The following is a 14,323-nucleotide window of genomic DNA, read 5'->3' on the forward strand; positions in this document are numbered from 1 at the left end:
TAGAGTAGACCATCTGGGAAAGATACTGCTTGCTAGGGACTGAGATCTGAGAAACTGGGGAAACCAGGAAGAAATCAGAAAATGAAGTCCCCGGGCCTAGCAACCTGGACGCTGCAGCTGAGAAAACCAAGTGTTCAGTTTGGCAAAGGTCTGCGTCCCCGGGACCCCAGCCACAACCTCCCCAGGCACTGGATTTCCTTCCCCCTCTCCACCCAGAGCCCTCCTGGCCCCTGGAAAGGCAGACAGGAATCAGGGAGAGGACATGAAACGAGCTGCAGGGAATGCACAGGCTCACAGAAGGTCTGGCCTTACTTGGCCTGCCACATTTAAAGCTTCGAAGATCCCATCCTTGTTTGCCAGGGCCCCAGGCCTGCCCTCTATCTACCCTGACATGGAGCTCAGGAGAAAGGTTGGGGTTTGACATATAGATCTGGGCCTCATCTGCATAGGGATGCTAATTGAATCCAGGAGAGTCGATGAGCTCATTAATCAGCAAAAAAAAAAAAGGGGGGGGAGGGATGACAGAAGAATGGAGGGGAGAGGAGAAGGAAGACAGAGAGAGACACACACACAGAGACAGAGGAGAGATGGAGAGAGAGAGAAAAAGACAGACATAGAAATAGAAAGACACAGAGACAACCAGAAAAGAATGCCAGAACCAGAGAAAAGAAAGCAAGAGAGACATGTGGAGACATGTGTAGTGAAGACAGAGAGAAGAGATGTGCAGAAATGGTGGGGGCCTTTGGGACAGAAAGGCACACATGTAGAGCTACGTCTCACCCTTCTCTCCAATAGTTGTCTCTTTGGCATGGTTCTGATAGCAAGGCCAACGGGGAGGGAGAGAGAAGATTACCCCAACACCTTTCAATAGTTTGTCTTCTGACATGGTCAGAACCTTTTTTTTTAACACTATTTATCTCATCATTTTAGTTCTTATTAATGACCCAGAAAGAGAGAAACTGATGCTCACCTTATCTCCTTATCATAGTCCTGACAGCTAGGGTAAAGGGAGGGAGAGACAATGTCTCTCAATGGATCTCTCAGCTTGGCCCAGGGGAAAAGAACTTCTTCAATCTTCAGTGTTCCTCAATTTCTTGATGGGATACTGCCAGCCAAAGCAGTCTTTACCAGAGTTACCAGAGTCTTTAAAAGGTGGGAGGATAGAATGAGGGAGGAGCAGGAGGGGAGAGGGAAGGGGTGAGAGGGGACAGGGGACGGGGGGGGGGGGGGGGGGGGGGGGGAGAGAGAGAGAGAGAGAGAGAGAGAGAGAGAGAGAGAGACAGAGAGAGAGAGAGAGAGAGAGAGAGAGAGAGAGAGAGAGAGAGAGAGAGAGAGAGAGAGAGAGAGAGAGAGAGAGAGAAAAGATTTTGCTTTTCCAGCCTGTCATCTCCTTGCTTTGGTCCTGGTGGTCTGACCATGGAAAAGAGTGTCTTTTCCTTGTTCTCACACTGGTCACCTCTTTGCTGGAGTCATGTGGGAGAGAAGCAATAAGAGATATGGGTGAGAGAATCTGTCCTCCATCATCATTTTCTGTAATCTGATGATAAGGCCCAGAAACAAAGAGGGTCTGCCTCTATCCATCATGTGGCACCACAGTAACAGTCAGGCTTCTGGTAGCTCGTCCTTCCAAGAATGAAGAAGATACAGAGAGAGAGAGAGAAAGAGAGGGAGAGGGAGAGAGAGGGAGAGGGAAGGAGAGGGAGAGGGAGAGAGAGAGAGAGAGAGAGAGAGAGAGAGAGAGAGAGAGAGAGAGAGAGAGAGAGAGAGAGAGAGAGAGAGAGAAGATTTTTCTCTTCCAGGCTGCCGTCATCTCCTTGCTTTGGTCCTGGTGGCCTGACCATGGAAAAGTATGTCTTCTCCTTGTTCCCACACTGGTCACCTCTCTGCTGTTGTCTTGTGGGAGAGAGGGCAGGAGAGGTATGGGTGAGAGAATCTGTCCTCCATCATCATTTTCTCCAGTCTGGTGACAAGGCCCAGATATCAAGATGGTCTCCATATATCTGTTATCTGGCATCGGATTAACAGTCAGGCTTCTGCTAGCTGGTCCTTCCAAGGATGAAGAAGAAGAGAAAAAGAGAAAAGGAGGGAGAGAGAAAATCTTTCTGTTTCAGCCTGTTATCTCCTTGCTGTGGTCCTATTGGCCTGATTATAGAAAAGACAGTCTTCCTCTTTGTTCCCCTCCTCTGTACTCATATGATGGTCACTTCTTTTCTGGTGAGAGAGAACAGATATAAGCTGCTCTCTATCTTCCTCCGTGTTATTGTCTTGCAGCAGAAGTCTTGCTTCCTGGCCCAGGAAAACAGGAAGGTTCTCCTTTTGCTCTTGGGCTTTTATCCGCTGGTTGGGATCAAGTAAACAAAACCAAAAAGGGGCTCCACACGCCCCTGCCCAGGGGGACTCCTCCTCCTCATTCTCTCTCTCTCTCTGGATCTCAATTCCTTACAGGCCTGTTGTCTGGGTCCAGGGAAAGAAAGAGGGAAGGAGAGAGTATCTTTGTCTTCTAGTCCTATTGGCTGGACCCTGAAACAGACAAACTTTTCAGTTGGCCACACTTGGTAGTGTGATTTTGTGGGAGAGAGGGACAAAGAGCCTTTCCTTTCTCCTAATTTCCTCCAATTTGGTGACATGACCCTGAAGTAAAGTGAGTCTTTTCATAACTGTCTTCTGACACTCTTTACAGTTAGGCTTCTGTGGACAGGCTGGGCCTGCCACACATGTGGAAGAGGAAGAGAAAGAAAAAGAGACAGAGACAGAGAGTGGTAGAGAGAAAGGGAGAGAGAGAGAGACAGAGAGAGAGAGAATATTTTTCTTTTCTAGCTTTTCATCTTCTTGCTGTGGTTCTATTGGTCTTACCATAGAAAAGAGAAAGATTCTTCTCACTTGCTCATATAGTGGCCATCTCATTGCCCTAATTTTATTGGAGAGAGAGAGAGAGATACAGGTGAGAGACTCTTTTCTCCCTCATAATTTCCTTTAATCTGGTGATAAGGCCAAGAAATAAAGAGGGTCTTGTGAGAAACGAATACTTCTTTTTTTAAAATTTAATAACTAATTATTATATTAGGACCAAGGTTTTCCCTCTTTTCTAGTTCCTCATCTACAAATCAACCCATTTGGATAATCTCTCTTAAAGATGTCCCCTGACCAAGATCTAATCAATTCTACTTTTAGACCAATTTCCTGCTCTTTTGTGTTCGCTCAGACAGGTCTGGGAAGTGTTGCCTCTCTCTTTTGTCAGACAGGTCATATGGAAATTGGTAAGTCTACTGTAAGAAAGATTTTAGGGGGTTAGGCTTCCACAGCAGGGTAAGAAATTCCAAGATCCTTGAGCAAGTTGTGGTATATGAATGTCATGGAATACTATTGTGTTATAAGAAATGCTGAGCAGGCGACTTCAGAAAAACCTGGGAAGACGTGTATGGTCTGATGCCGAGGGAAGTGAGCAGAACCAGAATGTTGTACACAGTAACAGTCACGTTGTTTGATGACTAATATTGATAAACTGAACCCTTCTCAGCATTACGAGGATCTAAGACATCTCCAGAGGCCTCGGGATGGAAAACGCTGTCCACATCCAAAGAAAGAACCATGGAAGTCGAATCGCTATCACTTACTTTTACCTTCTGTTGAGTTTTGTGTCATCTTTCTGATGGTTCCTCCTATTGGTTTTAATTTTTACTTACAACTTCACTAATGTGAAAATATGTTTAATGGGTATGTAAATGTACAGCCTATGTCAGATTATACACTGTCATGGACGTGATTGTTGAGAAATCAAAAGAAATTAAAAAAAAGAAATTCCAAGATCTCATGGATAGTCCCTGAACCAATCAGAAAGTGCTCCCAAGTTTTCTGTAAACAACTAGTTCCTTAAGAAAGAGCCCTGGAGGCTAAACCAGTTCAAGGACCGGGCTTCAGTGGGGCAAAGGCTTTTCTCCACTGCCTGGCTTAATAAGCTTATTGAATGTGAACTGAAATGCCCCAAGGGTGGAGATAGCCCCCATTTTTGAACATGGGACCCATGAAGTGGGCAGAGTTAACACAACATGGACAAACATGTGATGGGCTGTCCAGGAAGGGTGTAACTCAGATGAACTAGACCAATCGTAGCCCTGGTGGGTGGAGTATGGATCTTACTAACGGTTTAAAAGTTGATTCTACCACTGAACCAGTGCCCTCGTGCTACTAAAGTGTGTTGTGCCCACTTCTCTCATGGCAAGTGTAATAAAAACTTTCCTTTATTCACTCACTCACTGTAGTAGGTTTTTGTTTCAGATTTTTCTAACATCTACTTAAGGGGAGATTTGGGTGATCCAAGTCAGGGACCCCAAAGACCCTCATTTTAATATAGCCCACCTCCCATTTTAATATTTTCCTTCTCACAAGAGTTGACAGCTAACCCTCAAGAACATCTACTCTTCTAAGGGTATATAAAATGTGAACCCATTGCCATTAAGGCTCTTTGGTCTAAGAGAGATGGCTAAGTGACCATCCTTTTATTAATAAATGTGTTGACATTACTAGTAAAATGATTAAATTATCCAGAAATGATGTCTCTCTGAATATTTTAATCATCACAGTTGATGACCAAGAAGAGACTTTAAAGAAAAAGAGACAGGTCTGCCTTAAGATCTCCCAGGAAATTCCTTTTCTGAGTGTTCAACAGGTGAAACTTTGTCACCTAGAAAGAGGTTCTTTCCTGAGAAATTTTAAGTTGAGATTTTAACTCTTTCCTCAACCTAACACTTCTGATTCTAACGTGCAATCAGTTCTCTAGGTGAATACATATGTGTCTATATTTCTGTTTTTACTGTTTGAGCTGTGGCTTTCACTTTCACGGGGTGGGGGGTGGGCATTACGTTAAGTAGATGCGTCTGCCTGAAAGAAATCCCCTGACTTAAGCTACATTGGGATAAGAGGGGAAAGTCTGTGTACACAGTAAAGGACCACCTGGAAAATTCAGGATATTTTGGATTTCAACTTACAAAGATCCAATTGTTTGGTACAAGACCCCAAAGTACTAACAATATATTCTGAATCATTTATTTATTTATTTATTTTTGCAGGAGTAGGGTTTCCAGAAAGGGAAATCTGGGCCATTACTCTGTGAGAGAATCTCTAAAGCTACAATCTTTGCTTTCAAATTTTGGGAGTTACATATAAATTAAGCTGTGTGTGAAAAGAACTTTAAGCAGAGGAAGGAATTAGGTATTTTTATTCTGAGTATGTCAGGATAGAGTGTGGTTAAGACTCTGCCCAAAAGGGCTTTGAGAGAAGCCCTAGTCTATTCTTGCTGTCAGGTGTATGAGGCAAGGAAAGAAAGTAGCTTTTATCTCAACTTTGATTTCTGGTATTTTGTGTGTGTTTCTCTGACTCTCTGAGATTTCGTAAGATAATGGCCTGCATCAGTGAAATCAGGGAAGGGGTTTTCTCTCTAAGCACTTTCCTGGAAGCAAAAGGCTCAGTTTTTACATAGGGGCCCAGAGCTGTAGCTCAGGCTGCTGAGGAAAAGCCACCTTTGATTTTTTAATGGGCAAGTGAAGTGATATTCAAATTCATCTAAAGTGAAACTAAATAGCCACAAAAGGGATTTTTTTTTCAGTGCACAAAGAAAGGAAGACAAAAGGAAAATCCAGCCCCAGATGAGGCAGGTGAGTAAAGACCTTGAATGTATTTGAATGGGAGTATTTAGGGAGAGCTCTGAATTTAGAGCATTCCTGGAGCCTGGTCAAGTCTTAACTGAGAGATGAGGCTAAGTGGAGACTGGAAAAACTATTAAAATACACACAAACATAGATATACATATATGTATGTATATACATCCACACACGTGTATGGGGTGTGTGTGTGTGTGCGCCGAATAAGAGATGGGACCTTGGTTATTTTGTTTGTTTTTGCTAGGCAATGGGGTTAAGTGACTTGCCCAGGGTCACACAGCTAGTAAGTGTTATGTGCCTGAGGCCGGATTTGAACTCAGGTCTTCCTGACTCCAAGGCCAGAGCTCTATCCACTGCGCCACCTAGCTGCCCCTGACCTTGGTTATTTTAGTCAGATGAGTATTTTAAACTTGATTTGAAGATCTAAAACCTGTGCTGATGAGAGAGCTTTCAAATACATATCCCCCTCATTGTTTTAAAGAAAAAGATCCTTCCTTTCCTTTCACAAGCCTGAATTGTATCCCTTTGGGGGATATAAGGGGTGAATTAACATTCTTTAGAATTTCTTTTAAGAAAGATTTAGAAAAAAAACCTGTGAAAGAGCTGAAGGTAGACCAACCAGCCCTACCCCCCTCCAAAGCAAGAACTATGGAGTTTGAATGCAGATCAAAGCATACTATTTGCTATTATTTTTCTCCTTTTGTGTTTTGTTTCCCCTTTCTGGTGGTTCCTTCTATTGGTTCTAATTCTTATAATATCACTAATGTGAAAATATGTTTCATACGAATGTATATGTACAGTCTATATCAGATTGTGTGTCATCTTCGAGAGGGAGGTAGAGAGACAGGGGAAGAAAAATTTAAAACTCAAAAGCTTATGGAAGTGATGATTGATAAAATAAATTAATTTAAAACATTTTTTTTGCTTTGGTTTTTGTTTGTTTGTTTGTTTTTGTTTTGTTTTTAGGCAACTGGGGTTAAGTGACTTGCCCAGGGTCACACAGCTAGTAGGGGTCAAGTGTTTGGTTTGAGGCCGGATTTGAACTTAGGTTCCTCCTGACTTCAGGGCCAGTGCTCTATCCACTGCACCACCTAGCTGCCCCCCCAATTTTTTTTTTAAATGGAGAAAAAAGGAGGCAGAGCCAAGATGGCAGAGAAAAACTACCTGGCCTCTGGTGCAAGAAGCTTGAGACAGAAACAAAAAAAAAGAAGCTTGAGACAGTACCCCCTGTAATCCAGGAGCAGAGCTCAACTTTAAAAGTCATAAGATAGGCTGGAAATGAGCAAAAACCCAAAAAAGAGCCCTAACCATAGAAAGATATTATGGTGACAGGGAAGATCAAAGCACGAACTCAGAAGAGGATGAAGTCAAAATGCCTACATTCAAAGAAAAATATGAGTTGGTCTCAAGCCAAAAAAGTCCTCTTGGAAGATCTCAAAAAAGATTTAAAAAATCAAATAAGAGAAGTAGAAGAAAAAATTGGAAAAAGAAATGAGAGTGATGCAAGACAATCATGAAAAAAGAATCAATATCTTGGAGAAAGAAAACAACTCTTCAAAAAGTACAATGGCCCAAATGGAAAAGGAGGTACAAAAGCTAAGTAAAAAAAAAATAATCTTTCTTTCTTTCTTTTTTTTTTTGCAAGGCAATTGGGGTTAAGTGACTTGCCCCGGGTCACACAGTAAGTGTCAAGTATCTGGTCTGAGACCAGATTTGAACTCAGGTCCTCCTGAATCCAGGGCCAGTGCTCTATCCACTGTGCCACCTAGCTGCTCCTGTGCCACCTAGCTGCCCAAAAATAATTTCTTAAAATTTAGAATTGGACAAGTGGAAGCTTATGATTCTATGAGACATCAAGAATCAATGAAACATCACCTACCTAGCAAAACTGAGTATAATCCTTCAGGGTAAAAAGTGGCTATTCAGTGAAATAGAGGACTTTCAAGCATTCTTGATGAAAAGACCAGAGCTGAATAGAAAATTTGACTTTCAAATACAGGACTCAAGTGGAACATGAAGAGGTAAACAGGAAAGAGAAATCATAAGAGACTTATTAAGATTGAACTGTTTACATTCCTGCATGGAAAGATGATATTTGTAACTCATGAGACCTTTTTCAGTATTAGGATAGTTGGAGGGAAAAATTATATGTATATTTATAGCTAGACAGACAGACAGACAGACAGACAGATAGATAGAGGGCACAGGGTGAGGTGAAGATGAAAGGGTGATATATGGAAAATAAAATTAAGGAGTGAGAGAAGATTACACTGGAGAAGGAGAAAGGGAGAGGTGGAACGGGGTAAATTATCACAAAAAATAGAAAAGAAAAAGGCTCTTACATTGGAGGGGAAAAAAGGGAAGGTGAGAGGGAATGAATGAATCTTATTCTCATAGGATTTGGCTTAAGGAGGGAATCACATACACACTCAATTGGGTATAGAAATCTATCTTACCCTACAGGAAAATAGGGGGGAGGAAGGTGACAAGAGAGCAGGGGGATGATAGAGGGGAGGGCAGATTGGGAGAGGGGATAATCAGAAACAAACACTTCTGTTTTGTTTTGTTTTTTAGGCAATTGGGGTTAAGTGACTTGCCCAGGGTCACACAGCTAGTAAGTGTCAAGTGTTTGGTCCGAGGCCGGATTTGAACTCAGGTCCTCCTGACTTCAGGGCCAGTGCTCTAGCCATTGCACCACCTAGCTGCCCCCAGAAGCAAACACTTCTGAGGAGGGACAGGGTCAAAAGAGAATAGAATAAGTGGGGGTGGGACAGGATTAAGGGAAATATAGTTAGTTTTTCACAACACGACTACTATGGAGGTGTTTTGCATAACTGCACATGGATAATCTGTATCGAGTTGCTTGCCTTTTCATTGAGGGTGGGTGGGGAGAGAGGAAGGGAGAAAATTTGGAACTCAAAGTTTTAAAAACATGTGTTAAAAAATTTGAAAAAAAAAGACAAAAAAAATCAATTAAACAAAATCCAAAGAATGAAAAAAATATAAAACACTTTATTGGAAAAATAAATGACCTTGAAAGAGATCCAGGAGAGATAATTTAAGAATTATTGGACTACCAGAAAGCCATGATAAAAAAAAAAGAGCCTGGACAGCATCTTTGAAGAAATTATCAAAGAAAATTGCCCTGATGTCCTAGAACCAGACGGTAAAATAGTAATTGAAAGAATCCACCAATCACGTCCTGATAGAGATCCCCAAATGAAAACCCCAAGGAATATTATAGCCAAATTCCAGAACTCTGGGGTCAAGGAGAAAATACCACCAGCAGCCAGAAAGAAACAATTCAAATATCAAACAGCTGCATTCTGAATTCCATAAGACTTATCAGCTTCTACATTAAAAGATCAGAGGGCTTGGAATATGATATTCTGGAAGGCAAGAGAGCTCGGATTACAAACAAGAATCAACTATTCAGCAAAATTGAGCACAATCTTTCAGAGGAAAAATGGACATTCAATAAAATAGGGGACTTTCAAACCTTCCTGATGAAAAGAGCAGAGCTGAACAGAAAATTTGATTTTTAAATATAGTACTCAAGAGAAGCATAAAAAGGTAAACAGGAAAGAAAAAACAACAACATGCTATTCAATAAGGTTAAACTGCTTACATCCCTACATGGGAAGATGATACTTGTGTCTCTGTTAGGGTAGTTAGAAAGAGTATTTACATAGAAAGAGGGTGCAGGTATAAGTTAACTTTGATATGATGATATTTAAAAAAAACTAAGGGGTGAAAAAAGGATTGTACTGGGTGAAGAAGGAAAGGGGAGTCAGAATGGGGTAAATTATATCACATGAAGAGCACAAGAGACATTACGGTAGAGGGAAAGAAGGTGGGACTGAGTATTGTTTGAACCTCACTCTCATTGGATTTGGCTCAAAGAGGGAACAACATACATATTCAGTTGAGTATAGACACCTATCTTAATCTATATGGAAAGGGAAAAGTAGAGGAAGGGGAAAAGGAAAAGGGGGGCAATAGAAGGGAGGCCTTAAATAGGTGCTTTAAGAGGACCATCAGTAGTCAGCAGCTGAATGGAAGCGACATCTGAGGTGTAAGGCTAGTGAATATTTGTCCCTGGAAAAACTAAGGTTGGACTCAATTCATTTTCCCATAGAGGAAATATGTCCACCTGGTTCCATATGTTAGAGTAATAGTGGTGTAGGCCTTGAGGACCAGTTTTGATGCTGTTAAGTCTCATAGCAAATTTCTATTATCAGGGTAGACAAAATGGAAGTTTGCTGTTGTAATACTGGATCTATTCATTATTAGATTAACTAAAGCATCTGAATTACTGTAATAAGCTGCCAGTGGGAAGATCTTGTGGTTTTGATCTGAATTTGTAGTTGTTCCATCGCCACAGTAAGAGTTCAATTAGTGCTTAAACTTGTCATATACGTATAAGATTCAGTTCCTGAAGTATCTCATTCTTTCAGAATGAGTATAATTAGATGAAGGTAAAGAAGCTTGTGAAACAAAGATGTGAGATACTAAGATATTAAGTTGTGGGTCAAGAACCTCTTTTGTTTTTCTTTTAAGAAACAGGATTTCAGTAGTCAATTATGTTGCTAAAGAGTAGTAACTTATGAGCTATCTTGTGTTACCTTAATGGGAAATCTGATTTTACTTATGTTTGGTATTTAATCTGTGATTAGAATTTACATGTAGATTATGTCTTGAAATGCATGCAAACTACTTGAGTCACCTTAAAGATGTTCCCTTTGTTTAAAGGGATTCTGAGAGGAATAGTCTATGTTTATGTCCATTTGAACATGATTAATAACTGAATGTTTTACTACAAACAATTCTTCATATAATCTTCTCTGTATACAATTTGGGATTATTATATTTACATAGCCCATCCCAAGTCCTTTTTTTGTTGTTGTTATTAAGCATCTTAAAGCAAAATCATTTGTGTAATGTTGAACTTAGGAATGAAAAAAAAACATCTATTTAGCATGAGTACTAATTATATCAAGATAAGTTGTGATTTTTTTTTGTTTAGGCAACTGGGGTTAAGTGACTTGCCCAGGGTCACACGGCTAGTGAGTGTCAAGTGTTGGGTCTGAGGCTGGATTTGAACTCAGGTCCTCCTGACTTCAGGGCCAGTGGTCTATCCACTGCGCCACCTACCTGCCCCTCGTTATGATTTTTCTGTGATGAATCTCTTACTGTTAGCAATGTGAGATTATAGTCAATACTTGTTATCTAGGATATGTGCTCCTTGAGAACTGAATCCACCTGAAGCTCCGATTATCTGAACTTGCTATTTAAGAACTTATGGGACTGTTAACTGATATTATTTTGAGTCTGACTCCAGGTGTGATCATCAAGGAAGGCTATTGAGCCAATGAATCTATGATGCTGGCAACCATGGAGTTTACATCTAGGAATGAATCTATGATGCTGGCAACCATGGAGTTTACATCTAGGAACTGCAGGTGGAGTTCTTATGGGAAAGGTTGGGAGAGTGACTTTTGGCATGGGCTGAGGAATTTCCCCAATATGACATTTTCTGTTGAATGGAAAATATCCCACCCTGCTAATTTTAAGCCTGGCTCAATTCAATTGGCTACCTATATAACTTATGCCTGGAATTGACATCAAGAGAAGGGAACACTTTCCCTTATGTCTCTATTCTTCTTTTATAGCAAATTTCCATAATCATATTAGGTGCTCAGTATAAATGTAATTAGATTTTTTAGGTTAATACTGAACTTTGAGTTGCCATAAATTGCAGGTATAAAATTTGAGGTATTTGGCCTAGAATTTTAGTCTTTTCTATATTCCAAACAAATAAGTATTGAGCCTTGACATCTGTTGCTAGTTATATATTCCTGTGTAAGTTAAGGTCCTTTAATTTCTCAAAATGGTATGTGGATGATTAGGCAAATGATGCAAAGACCTGTGAAACCAGGATACAATTCTGTTATTTAGTGAATATCATAACTGTCTCAGTTCTGTGTTAAGGAAAGGGTAATGAGTTATCTTAGAAGAAGAATGGCTTGTAGTCTATCTTGTAAAAACCTTGAAGAGACACCCACTTTTGTTAAAGGTTTTTCATTTGCACATGGCTAGAAGTTGAAAATGCTTTATTATAAATAACTTTCTAGATATACAATGTTTTAAAATTGATTACTCAACGTATTTATATATCTCATCCCAGAACCTTGTGTTGCAACTGAAGTTAATCTGGCAACTTTTAAATGAATTCATTTTTGTATTAGACTCTATCTTCTTATAAAAAGTGTTATGTTATTAATTCCTTAGTGGAATGTCATCCTCATAATGTGGGAATGAACAGTGCCAAGTACAAAAATTAGGTCCTAATTTTTGAGTTTGTATCTGAGTTTCTTAGATTTATCAACATGACAATTGGCTAACCTAAAATTGTAAATTCCCTGGTCTAAAAAGTTTACAAATTTGATTTTCTAGTAGTAGAGACAAAAGAGTTGAACTGACTTTTATTATTTGACCTGGCTGTTGGCGAAGTAAATTTAAATTTGTGTTAGGACCAATTTTGTAGTACATTGTTTTTTAGCAAGAGAAAAGAATCTCTCTAAGTGACTTGAATTTAAGAAGCTGGTCAGCTAGAAATTACTCTGAGACCACACCCAGAACAGAAAGCTGCAGCAGATAGTATCCTGAGAACCAGATGAGACTTCTGAACCTTAAATGGATAATTTTTATTTTATTTTATTTTCTACTGTTTGCTTTTTCCCTATGTGTCTTTTATCTGGAAGAACTGCTTAACAAAGGAGACTGGTCCCTTCAATTCTGTCAATGTAATTGATCTCTTTTCCTTCTTCCCCTTACATTGTTACCTAACATAAGCTCCATAGTTAGGAACCCTTGATGAAGTGTTTGTAGTATCAGCCAGTGACTCATTGAGGAGACTTTTTACCAGGGGAATGTGAGAAATGAGTATTTCTCATTTGAATTTAATTAAACTAATTATTGTACCAGGACCAAGGTTTTTTCCCTTTTCTGCTTCCTCATCTAGAGGTCAGCCAGTGTGGGAAATCTCTCTTAAAGATCTACCCAGGCCAAAACCTAATCAGAAAGCAAAAAAAATTCTAATTTTGGGCTAATGGGTACTTTCCTGTTCCTTGTGTTTGCTCAGACAGGTCTGGGAAGTGTTGCTTCTTTCTTTTGTCAGACAGGTGATGTGGAAATGATAAGTCTACTTAAGTTAAGATTTGGGTGATTCAAGTTACAGGCCCAAAGACCTTCATTTTAATATGGCCCGCTTCCCATTTTAATATGCACTTTCTTGTTGACCATCCATCAGGAACATCCACTCTTAGAAGGGCATATAAACTGTGAGCCTAAGAGTGATGGACAAATGACCATCCTTTTATTAATAAATGTGCTGGCCTTATTAATAAAATAACTAAACTACCCAGAAACATGTCTCTTGTGATTTTTTAATTGTCTCCTCATTCTTGTTTTCTGGTATTCTCTTCATTGTCAGGTTTTTGCTAGCTGGGCCTGGAGGGCAGGATGAAGAGCAAGAGGAAGAGAGACAGAGACAGAGACACAGAGAGATACAGAGAGAGAGAGAATTTTCCTATTCCACCCTTTTATCTCTTTGCTGTGTTCCTATCGGCCTAACCCTGGAAAAGAGAGCATCTTTTCCCTTGCTCACACACTGGTCACCCCTTGCAATAGATAGGGAGAGAGGGAGAGAAGGAGGAGGGAGAAGGAGAGAGAGAAAGAGAGAGAGAGAGAGAGAGAGAGAGAGAGAGAGAGAGAGAGAGAGAGATGGTTGAGAGACTCTGTCCTCCATCACAATTTTCTCCAATCTAGTGACAAGGCCCAGAAGTAAAGAGGATCTCCTCATACCTGTTTTCTGGTATTTTCTTCACAGTCAGGTGTCTATTAACTGGGCCTGCCAAGCAGGGGAAGAGGAAGAGAGGGAAGAGAAAAAATCTTCCTCTTCCAGCCTGTTAAATCCTTGCTGTGCTTCTGTTGGTCTGCCCCTGGAAAAGAGAGTCTTTCTCTTCGTTTTCTTCTCCTGAACTCATATGCTGGTGATGTCTTTGCTGGAGAGAGATAGAGACTGAGACTGAGACAGAGAAAAGCTTCCCTATACTTCCCTCCTGGTCTTCCTTGCAGCAGTAAATTTGCTTCCTGGATTACAGAGAGAGCAAAGTCTCCTTTGTGTGTTGTCCTTTTAAATTTTCTGGGATCAGGTAAACAAAGAGAGGCTCCACCCATCCATGCCCAGTTTGTCAGGTCCAGGGGGGCACCTCCTGATATTCTCTCTCTCTCTCTCTCTCTCTCTCTCTCTCTCTCTCTCTCTCTCTCTCTCTCTCTCTCTTTCAACATTACTTTACCACAGTCTTGTTGGCTGGGTCCACAGAGAGAACAAAAGAGAGGGAGAGAATCTTAGTCTTCTAGCCAGATATCTCCCCACTGTGGTCCTACTGGCCAGACCCCAGAAAAGAGAAAGAGATATGGATGAGACACCTGGTGACAAAGCTAAGAAAGAAAGAAGGTCTCCGTGTACCTGTCTTGTGGTACTCTCCTCAGAGCCTGGCTTCTGCTAGCTGGGTCTGCCAGAGAGGGGGGAAGAGAAAAAGCAGGAGGGAGAATCTTCCTCCTCCAGCCCATCTCCTCCTTGTTGTTCTTCTATGGGTCTG

The 14,323-nt window shown here is 40.7% G+C and overlaps 1 long non-coding RNA gene across 1 annotated transcript; it reads right to left on the minus strand.

Annotated features, from left to right (window-relative positions):
* Positions 1-13,523: 13,523 nt before the first annotated feature.
* Positions 13,524-14,323, minus strand: LOC144455042 (uncharacterized). The gene is made up of 2 exons (XR_013483689.1): positions 14,191-14,323; positions 13,524-13,723 (listed from the first exon to the last, which is right to left on the minus strand). It is a non-coding gene; the product is annotated as an uncharacterized LOC144455042 (long non-coding RNA).

The sequence above is a fragment of the Phascolarctos cinereus genome, unplaced genomic scaffold, assembly GCF_003287225.1.
Source record: "Phascolarctos cinereus isolate Bilbo 61053 unplaced genomic scaffold, phaCin_HiC Scaffold_8;HRSCAF=390, whole genome shotgun sequence".
NCBI lineage: Eukaryota > Metazoa > Chordata > Mammalia > Diprotodontia > Phascolarctidae > Phascolarctos > Phascolarctos cinereus.